Source organism: Psittacula echo (genome assembly GCF_963264785.1).
Source record: "Psittacula echo genome assembly, chromosome: 6".
Taxonomy (NCBI): domain Eukaryota; kingdom Metazoa; phylum Chordata; class Aves; order Psittaciformes; family Psittacidae; genus Psittacula; species Psittacula echo.
In genome coordinates, this window is record NC_137743.1 from 10,560,951 (window position 1) to 10,571,016 (window position 10,066).

Consider the following 10,066-nt stretch of genomic DNA (forward strand, 5'->3'; position numbering starts at 1 on the left):
ACAAAAATGCAAACCACAGCAATTATCTACTTCTGATATTGAGATTCAGACATCATTACACTGAGCTTGACCTTACTCATGGAAACAAGGTTTCGTCTTGCAAACCTTTTTGGAAATGGACTAAGTAAAACAGACAACCTCTCTTCCCCAGCATGCACATGAATGCATGTGCACGCACACACACTTGCAATTCAGTATGTAAATATTTATGCTCTGCCAATAACTGGGAATGTTTACAACCATGAGCATTTATTACAATTGTGATGATTAAGCCAAGAGTATAAAATTTCATATAAAATTTTACATTAACATTTTTTGAACTAGTGAAGTAATATGAGATAAATAGCAAATGGCAGAAAAACAACCACAATGTGACAGACAGGTGATGCTGGAAATTAGGAGCAAGGGAAGAGTCTGCACAATATGGAAGGAGCACAGAAGCACAGAATCAGTAGGAGGAACCTCCACTGAATGAGACGCATTAGTATGTAAAAAAACCCGAACAAGAAAGCACTCCTGAGCCAAGGAAAGATGTAGCAAAACAAGAATGGACAGATGTGCATAAATGGCCTACGACAGACTGATATAAAATTGTGAAATCATAGTTTTCAAAGCCACGAATTTCAATTTTGTGGGTCTTCAGTTCCTTACAAGAGCTGGTAGCCAATAACTAGCAGTACTTTCCCAAAACAAAGGTGTAACAGCTCTAAGAAAACTGTCTTGCTACTTCGGAAAGACGACTGGCACTGCAGATCAGCAGTTGAACTCACTCTGACATGAAATCAAGGTAGACAGTAAACAGCTTCCTACACTGAACTCCTCACTCTTTCTATAAGAATGGCATTAATTTCAGTTTTACAATCTATGCATTTACTTAGTAATCAAGTAAAATTCATATTATGGGCTATTAGGCCAAGATAAGCCACATTGTTCAAAAGTGAAACAATAGAAACAAAAATCCAACTGAAATGTCATAAAGCTTTGATTTAAAAATAGAGACTTGGATGGCCAGTATTACTTGCAAAAAATCAGAGGTTATGTCCTCATTTGACAAACATCACACAAGTAGACATTTTGACTGCAACTGGACTAAGTTTCCACAATGTTCAATACTTTCTCAAATTTCCATGGTTGCACATGCAACAAATTGATAATTTTTTGACTATAAATTCAAGCAATTACAGAAGAAAATATACTCTGTAAGCAGGGTAATAAAATCATTAGCATAAAGTAATATGGTATGACTTGAACTAAATGAAGAAATATCTAGATAAGCGGTTCTTCAATCATGCCACGCTAGGGTGAGAACAATGGTTTTCAATCTTCTGCTTCTATGTCTCACTTCAGGAAAGAAGATTATGTTCCACCCTCCCTGTGCTTCTACCAAAAAGAAAAAGAAAAGGTATTTGTGTAACTATACCTCTTCAGTCCTAAGCTATAAAAGGGCAAAATACTGCACTTAAAAGATGATCTACCATGAAAACCCTTTTGATATTGACTTTACCTAGGAAAGCATGTTCAATACAGATAAATTTTTTAATGTTAAACTTTGTTCTCTAGTGCAATTGGAGGAAAACACTGTTAGCCTGACAGGAAGTAGAGGCAGAAGGCTTCAAACAAGAAACAGAATCAAAAAAACCTACGGTGAGTTTTGTCAAGTCTAAGCTCATCAACTTTTCTTCTTGATGTAAGTTGTAATACAAAGAGCCTTTGCCCAACAAGACCTCATGCTGTGCAAATTCAGCCATGCCCATGTAGCAAAAAGTCTGTCAAAAACTATTGAAAATCAAGTTGATTACTTAGGCACCCAAAATAATAACTCACCAAAGTCTGTTTTGTAAATGAAATATAGAGCTTATGCTCTGTGGACAATGAAATCACCAAATTAAGTCATTAAATTAGAAGGTATTAAGATATTTGAAGGTTGAAAGGTGGACTTGCCATTCTATTTGTCTGTGCTCTTTTGAAGGTTGTAACAGACCGATGCCAGTGTCAAGCTAGTATCATTTGGAATCAATTCAGTTCACTTGGTGAAAGTTCAAAGGAAGTGGTTGTAGCACAGGATGGAAGAGAAGAAATCATGAGTAAAAGGGAGGAGTGTCTAGGGACAATATATCAGGATTTTAATTCTACCCATTAAAGATAAACCAGCAGTTCTCAACTATCTGAACTTTTCTGGACAAGTTCTTTGCAAGTAATTTTTCTCAGACAGAATATGAAACCTGAGCAAGAGAGCTTCTTGAGGCAACACAAGTTGAACATTTCCCTGCCACAGGCATGACTTCACATTTTTTGTCCACTTATCACAATGGGTTGTCTGGACATCCTATGTTAGATAAAATTCTGACATCTCTCAGAGATACCTAAGGATGAAGACTGAGAGTGTTGTGCAGATGAGGAAAGAGAATATACATATATATTTGTATATATATATATAAATATATGGAGGAAAGACAAACTTGTAGCTTCTTCCATCATCCCTTTGCCAAACCAAAGTAGTCTGGAGAGTTTACTTGGACTGCTAGAAACAACAGGTACTTTTATCTTTTTATCCTTATGTATTTGCCTTACCTGCTCAGAACTGGACAACAAACTGAAATGTTATCACACGGCAGAAACCTCCCTGAGGCTACATAACTTCTGAAAGAAGCAGTTAGTGTGACTTCAGACCAAAAAACATAACCACGTACCTTGACTTGAAATCTTCACACTTTTATGAGGACAACAAGTCTTCAAAAGATTTGCTATGGTTTAGGAATAATCTACAATGAATACCATCACCAATAAACACCATCTTATACCAGCAAATGCATTACAGAAAGAGGGTCATCACCAGAGAAGATTATGCTGCAATGCTGTTTTCAGTGATTCAGTAAGAGGTTATTTCCTGTAGAACAGTCTACACAATAGAGGTGGTCCAATACAGTGCTTGTAAAATGTTTTAGAAGCTATCTTCTGTGTTCGGTTTATAAGTCAGATGTTATTATTCACAGGTGTTCTACGACAAATGCAAGGTATTTGTGAAAATATATACAGATTTCAGCCTATAAGGTTTATTTTTCCAGAATGCACATGGGAAGTACTTAAGCATAAAGTTTGATACCTGAAAAAAAAAGTTTCCATCATTCCATCATGGAATAAAAGTCCACAATCTGGGTTTCTATTGCAATGTTTTGCTCATCCAAAAATTAGTCTTAAAAAAACTTATTTCAACTGGATGCTGGCTCCTAACAAGACTGAAGGTGAGTTGTCTCATGGTATGTGGCACTATAATGAATTCCTGCATATTAGTGAGCATTAAAATAAGCTGGGAATTCTTCCAGAACAGGGGACAGAATGGCCAAATTTGGATCACTACTTTTCTTACTGTACCTTAGCAAATCCGTACCACTGAACAGATTTGACAGTCCTTATTTGCTGCACTAATGGTATAATCCCAAACCTACTGAGGTGAAAGATAAGCATTCATTTTACTGGAATCCCAGATGATAGGTGCTGACTACCCAGAAGATAAATTTTTAACAGAAATGGTCTAACAATACTGCAGAGACTGCGCAAAACTCTACAAAATAAGTTTTTCTTGTCTCTTCAAGAAAGTAGCTGGAAAAGGTTGGGGTTTTTTTGTACTCTGAACCAGTACCAAAGAACAGTACTTAAATAACGAAAATTCACCATTTCTTTACTTTCTAGTAAGCACTCTATGTATTTGCAAATATATGAATATACTAAAAGAAATCTATATCCTCCATTTGAGACAACACACATAAATGCTGAGGGCCACTGAGCAGAGGGAACAGACTTCGGACACTTGAGACAATGTTAGGTGGGTTAGTGGGTAACCTTTCCATGACTACAAACATGAAAGGCCCATACTGCTGTGCAATCAAATCTTTAAGCTGCAACACAGAGCTAAGGAAAATGGGGATGGTGACAGAATTTGAATAAATACGTGCAGGAATATCTGATTAAAGTCCTGAAGAGAACTCTGGAGCTAGAATTAGGAACATCAGAGCAGAGAAACCTGTTGAGAGGGAGGGAAGGAGGATGGGAGGGCTAGAAGGGAGGAGGTGGCAGAATCAAAGCTAGAAGGAGCAGCTCGGTGACTGGACACGCAATGAACCAGCAAGCAGTATTCAAACTAAAGGCGCAAAAAGCACTTTGCCAGCATCAACAACTGCATTGTAAAACACTAAGGAAAGGAAACTGCATATAAGTTGGTCTCTCCAAGTGCTCTCGATGCTGCTTCTGGCTGTTTGTTACAAGGCAGCAGAACTACCCAAACATGTCTCCCCCCATGACTGTACAGCTGGGATACTCCTGAGGCCTGACATCCTTAGAAACAAAAATCTCTCCCTATTTCTTCCTTCTCCCCACTTTAAAGACCAGACTACGAAGAAGGGCAGAGGGCTTAGAGATGTAGGAATGCAATATGCCACTTCAAAATGAATTTCTGAAACAATAAACAGATTTTAATAGAAATCAGCCAGCAAAGAAGAAAATTATGTATGAAACATGAAACACCATTGCTAGCAGAAGAAACAGGGATCATGAAAAAGCTCTCTCTGATGGTGACTGGAAACTGCATAAAAACTCATTTCACTGTAGAAACTTTGGATTAAGATTTCAGTAGAAAGATGTTCTGGCATATCAAAGAAACACCTGAGGAGGAAATATTGGTATATGCTCCAGAACTCAGAAGCCCTCTTCCTCTAATGAAAGGTTTTACATACAGTATTCACATATACACGTATGAATAATTCATTAGAGATGAAATAGGTGGATATTAAGTGTAAATATCTTGGACAGGAATAGACTACTTTATTTACAGCAAGGGGCACTAGAAGCAAGGTCCTGGTTTTAAAAAGTTGGTTTCTTTTTTCATACCTTTAGTTATTTGGAGCTCAAATGTAACTGGGATATGCATGTACCTGAAGACAGAACAGGGGTGTGAAGGTCCAAGTGATACTAACTAATCCAAGCAAATTACTTCGTATACAGAATCACAACATAAAAGAAGCAACACTCTTTCCACTACTCTAATGTAGCCCTACCTGTTTGAACATTAGGGTTTGTTATTTTGTTAAATTAACATTGGGTGTTAGAGCCATTTAAATTTTTTCTAAGCTGAGCAAACCCTTTCTAATTGATCACAGCAATGTTTACTATTTTGCCTACCTCAAAAGCCAACCTCCAGCTCTTGCAACTGTAATGGAATGGAATTAGTTTAGTGAATATAATGATATGGTTTCTCATATTTTATGTCAGCTCTAGTATGCATCTCATTTATGACACCTGAACAGCACAACCACCCCATAAAATATGGCAGCAGAAGGTACTTTATGGCAGGTGCTTGGGCTCCAGGTTGTTCCATCAGTAAAGGAGTCAGGAATCCAAATCTGTGGCATGCTGCTGTGGACAATGTGCTACTACCTCAAATGCCATTACTCACATCGGGCAAGACACCTACTAGAGTTACTTTAAAATAGTTTCCTATCCATGCTAAAGTTACCAAACTTGAAGACTCCTGCCTTCAGGAACCGACTATAAACAGTTCTTAACACACTTCCACTGATCTGCTCGCTGTACTTTCACTCAATTCTGCATCCAGATGAGACTACTATTATTTCATAACAAAGTTAACACACCTCTTTGTCTAATGAGATTCTTATTTGCTTTCCACCTAGAAGGCTACCTACTTTGAGGCGGGTCTGATCATCTGCCTGTCAGCTAGGCCACCACTACATTACATTACGTATTTACGGATCAGTCCAAAAGGGAGGTTTGACTGTTGTTCAACTAAACCAGGTGAAAGCCACTGAAATTTGCTTGAATCCCTTAGCACCAAGAATTGGCCATGTCACACAAGGGTGGGAAATAAACTGCTGCATCTCTTGCTTAGAGATATTTCCCCTTTAACAGTTTCAGAATTACATATTGTGTAAGTTTTTCTTCCTTTGACTTCTTTTCTTTAAAACACCATGTTTACCTATTAAATAAAACGATATAAAAACAGAAACCAAGACAAAATTTTAAAATCTGTTATCCACAAACTACAAGCACTTTTAGTACCATAGAAATTTTAGAGAGATTCAGAGCCACAGCATAATACCCAATAATCATCACTCACAGAGGCAAGGTCAATACTTGTTCTCAAATTATATGTACAGAAAGCTATAGAAATATCTACAGTTCATGAAGGGGAAAAAAACCCACAACCAAATAAAAACCTGCAATGTAGTTTTGCCATGAAAGCCTGGACAGTAATGAATGGTTGGATCTCTCTTACATTGTCATGAAACAAGGTGAAGTCTATATTATATAAACACCAGGATTCATCTATTTTTTCCCTAGAAAGTATCTGGCAGCTGAGAAGAACTTACCAAAAACAATTCAACTGTGGATTACAAACCTTTACAAGGTTTGCATTTCTTCTCCTTGACAGTGTTTTACATATGCATGCCAATTTTATCTCTGAAGATGAATGAAGCATTTTGAACTATTCCTCATTCAATATACTCCTGTCTGAGCAAATATATCTAAGACTCAAGAAAGAAGGGGATACCTTACTATGCTATGCAGACAAATAAAGAAGTTCTAGAATTCAGTTTGATGATGAAATCTGAGCAGGAGAATGAAATTAGGGAAACTCCCTCTCCAAAATGGAAAGAATTCTCTGATTAATCAGGATTACTTTAACCTACTCTCCTTTTGACTGAAACCAGCAATTTCTATGCATCTCTAAAATCTTTCTCATATTCTGAGGCTGTATGGTCAGACTAAATGAACTGAAATTAAGAATACTGAGCTCTAGTATCCTAAGTTATGACTGATCCAGAGGAGGGCCACGAGAATGATCAGGGGACTGGAGCACCTCCTGTATGGAGACAGGCTGAGAAAGTTGGGGCTGTTCAGCCTGGAGAAGAGAAGGCTGCGTGGAGACCTCAGAGCAGCCTTCCAGTATCTGAAGGGGGCCTACAAGGATGCTGGGGAGGGACTCTTCATCAGGGACTGTAGTGACAGGACAAGGGGTAATGGGTTCAAACTTAAACAGGGGAAGTTTAGATTGGATCTAAGGAAGAAATTCTTTACTGAGAGGGTGGTGAGGCACTGGAATGGGTTGCCCAGGGAGGTTGTGAATGCTCCATCCTTGGCGGTGTTCAAGGCAAGGTTGGATGAGGCCTTGGGTGACATGGTTTAGTGTGAGGTGTCTCTGCCCATGGCAGTGGGGTTGGAACTGGATGATCTTAAGGTCCTTTCCAATCCTAAATATTCTATGATTCTATGATGGAAATGTCTACTAACCAGGATGTAAACTTGCTTCTCTGTTTCTTACCAGCACAGCAGATAATAACGCAAGAATAGAAAAATAACAAGAAATATTATTTAAAACTATTTTGATTAAAAAAAGGCACATGAGTTCACTTTGCAGTGTTATCAGCCATTATTAAAATTTCCCCTACTTGGTACAAACAACGGAGATCTTCAAGATTCAAACAGCTGGTGGTTTCCCTCTATGTCCTGAGAGATTTCCCTCATGTTTGTGCCATAGAACTCAGGTAATTAAAATGCAAATGCTCTAATGAACTTACTGGTTTACCAAATCAGCTACTCAAATGCCTTTTAGATTTGCAACATACCCCATGAATATTTAGAATAACTTTCTCCTCTTTACAGTAGGACCTGAGTACTACGGAACTGGTTACGATCCTAAAGGCTTTGCTTAGTCCTTCAGATTATTGCATAGATTTAAGCATCCTTAGTATCAAGAAATGATAGTCAACAAACTAGGAAAGCCTAACAGTCAATGTTGGATTGTGTCTTAGAGATGGAGACATAAGTGGCATCCTGTTCAGACACCACTGAAGCCCACGAATCAATGGCACTGCCCAAAGAAGGAAGTCAGACCTTCCAACAGATCTCAGCTTGTATGGACAACGGTACCTAAGATGAAAGGGCTTATCAATTTAGAGATGCAAACAGAAAAAAAGACACAAATTTATCATGGTAAGTTTCAGGAATAGTAATGTGAAATCGCATTAAATTAGTTACGAGATGTCAGATTAATCCTTAGATGATCACAGGGGCAGGTTAAAATAGTATATGTATTTTTGCTGATTAAGGTAATAACAAAGACCCAAGAAGTCATATGACTTCTTTCAGAGGTGAAACTCATCCAGCTTCATTACAATAAGCAACATACATATCCATGATTGTGAAAAGACACCACATAAATAAAGCAGAACAGATACTTAAGAGTTATCACATCTTCCTTCTCCTCCTCACAGAATGGCTGAGGTGGGAAGGGACCTCTTGAGATCATTTAGTCCAACACCTTGCTCAAGCAGGGTCACCAAGAGTCAGGACCGTGCCCACAGGGATTTTGAGTATCTTCAGAGATACAGACTCTAGAATCACTTTGGGCTACCTATTTCAGTGCTTGACCATTCCTGCAATAAAAAATTCTTCTTATGCATTCTGATGGAATTTAACAGGTTTTAATTTGCGCTCATTGCCTCTCATCCTGTCACTGGGCATTATTGAGAAGTCTGGCTCCCTCTTCTTTATTCCATCCCATCAGCTATTTGTACACATCGATAAGCTTCCCCAAGCCTTCTCTTCTCCAAGTTGAACAGTGTCAGCCTTTTCAGCTTCTCCTCACATGAAAGATACTCCAGTCCCTTAATTCTCTTCACAGCCCTTTGCTGGTCTCAATCCAGTATATCAACGTCTGTCTTGTACCAGGGAGTCCAGACCTGGAAACAGCACTGCAGATGTGGCCTCATCAGTGCTGTGCAGAGGTCTTCATACAACAAAAGTAATAAACAAAGGCAAAACAGGGTCTGAGGAGTAAACTTAGTGATGAATTGAAACTTCAGAATGGAATATGTTATTTTATTAGGACATCTCAACAAAAAATTATTATAACATAATCCTAAAACTAAGTTCCTTCATTGCACTGAATCAATCCAAATTCACTCATATGAATAAGCAACACGATCCATGCCAGGAATTAAATATAATTAATCTGTTTCCATAAAAATCTTCCACAAAAATCTACCTTACAATTAAGTTAACATTTCCAAAGTTATCATCTCCAAATTATTTAATATTAATATGTCATATAATATTGCTACACTACTAGTCTTCACAGAGTTCAGGGAACAGGAAATATATATATATATATATCTTACTGCTAAAGATGAAAAGTAAAGACAGACAAAATTAGTGTGGCCCTATGGAATTCAATGCAGTTTCACCTGGTTTTGATACCAAAACTCATCCTTTCCGTATAAATATACATTTGCACTCCAACCATATTTCTCAGAGAACACCGTGGAGATACGCAATGGAAGTTAACATGATCATCATCTCTATAAAACAAATTCCACATGGAGCAAAAGAGGATATAAGATATCTCTTCCCCAAAACGATCAGTCTGAATTTTTATGCACTGTTTCTTTGTGAAACATCCAGGCTCAACTAAAACAGATCAGGAACCATTTCTGACCAGTTTGACATGGCCCTTCTAAAAAAAAGTCAGTTATGACCATTGATAGACCAGACCTGAAAATCTGTAGGAAAGCAAACTTAATTGCTATCTTATGCACATCTCTACTAACAAGTCATCCTCTGGCATAAGAGAATTAACTCTCCTTGTCCCCTCTAAAACCTATACTGTATGTTCCATACACCTATTTTGTTATTGTGCACAGCGCTAAGCCCAGAATAATTAAAATGCAGGCACTTTAGTAATGCCATTCATTTAACATAGCCATATTTAACTCTACAAGGGTTCAACTTAATTTACCTCTTAAATAAGGCTTAAATTCTAAAAAGACACTGGAATATATAAATTAACTGGGACTCTCTGCCAGCAAATTACTTCACTGCTCAAACACACATTTTCTGAAAGTTTCTGTAACTTTGCACAAGCTTTATTTAAGGGGATTAGACTTTGGAGGTTTAACTACTGCTGGTTTAAAAAAACCCACTATAAACTGCTAAAACTTAGTAAAAACATTTTGAAACCACCAACTGAAAAGTTGTTGTCAGTAAAAACCCCACT

The 10,066-nt window shown here is 37.7% G+C and overlaps 1 protein-coding gene across 3 annotated transcripts in view; it reads right to left on the bottom strand.

Moving 5' to 3' along the window:
- VTI1A (vesicle transport through interaction with t-SNAREs 1A) overlaps window positions 1-10,066 on the bottom strand; it is a 271,249-nt gene that overhangs the window by 190,950 nt on the left and 70,233 nt on the right. The window lies entirely within an intron of this gene.